Source organism: Plectropomus leopardus, chromosome 12 (genome assembly GCF_026936395.1).
Source record: "Plectropomus leopardus strain MGB_pleo_1.0 chromosome 12, ASM2693639v1, whole genome shotgun sequence".
Classification (NCBI taxonomy): Eukaryota; Metazoa; Chordata; class Actinopteri; order Perciformes; family Serranidae; genus Plectropomus; species Plectropomus leopardus.
In genome coordinates, this window is record NC_142187.1 from 3,521,272 (window position 1) to 3,522,633 (window position 1,362).

The window sequence follows — 1,362 nt, forward strand, 5'->3', positions numbered from 1 at the left end:
GCTATGGCATGTTGCTGCTGGTGGCATTATACAATTCCTGCAGTGCATTTTTGAATTTCCATCAGAGTCTTGTGTCCTTATGGCTCCCGACAAGGTCTGCCCATCCAGGGCAACAGCTTGGTCTGGGATGTTAGGGGTTAACCATGTCTGTGTGAAGATGTGCGCAGAGCAGTCTCTGATCTCCTGTTGCTTTGTGAGCCTCAGTCACATCTCATCCACTTTATTCTCCCGTGACTGGACATTATCCAGAAGAAGGCTTGGTAGAGGAACAGCTCTCTGTCCAAGTCGGGTCAGCCTCAGCCTGATGCCGGCTCTCCTCCCTCCCTTCATCTGGCGCTTTGGTTTGGTTTCTTCCCTCTGACAAATAAATCTACCTTGCATGTAGATAGAGCAGCCAATGAGACCATTTTTGTTAAACATGGTTTAAGAAAAAATGAAAATTAAAGTTGATACCTAAATCCTGCTACATCTTTTTGACATCAAATGAGTTGAGGAGTCTCTCAGCCTGGGGAAAGAAGCTGCTCTGTAGTCTTGTGGTTCGGCAGCAGATACTTGTGTATCTTTTTCCAGATGGCAGCTGGGTGAATAAACTGTGGCTGGGGTGGCTGCTGTCTGTCAGTATCTTTTGCACTGCCGTTGTCCTTAGGGACCACTTCATCATCATTATCACTTCATCATTTGTGTGAAATTTTGTCATAATTAGCATATGAATTCTTAAGTTGTGGTCAAAAATTGGTTTCGTGAGGTCACAGTGACCTTGACTTTTGACCTTCAACAGCCAAATTCTGATAAATTCATTCTAGAGTCAAAGTGCCCATTCGTGCCAAATTTGAAAAAATTGCCTCTAGGCGTTTCTTGAGATAGAAGTCTAATCAGTTTAAGTGGATGTTTGTGCCAAATTTGTTGAAATTTGTAGGTGTTGCACTGATGAGAAAAAGATGGATTCAAGGTCACAATGACCTTGACCTTTGACCACCAAAGTCTAATAAGTTCATCCTTGACTTAAAGTGTATATTTGTGCCAAGAAATCCCCTCGAGATGTTCTTGAAATAACGCATTTACGAGAAAGAGACAGACGCAAGGTCACAATGACCTTGACCTTTGATCACCAAAACATACTCAGTCCAGGTGAACGTTTGTGCCAAATTTGATTTAAAAAAGTAAGGTGTTCTAAAGATATACCATTAACGGGAATGAGACAGGCAAGGTCACAGCGACCTTGACCTCTGACGACCAAAATCTAATCAGTTCATCATTTCATTTCACAAATTCTGACAAAATTCCTTCATTCAGGCATTCTTGAGATATTACGCTCAGACGTAAAGCTTTTAACTTGTGTCAAGAAAGTAAACAAAGCCAAAG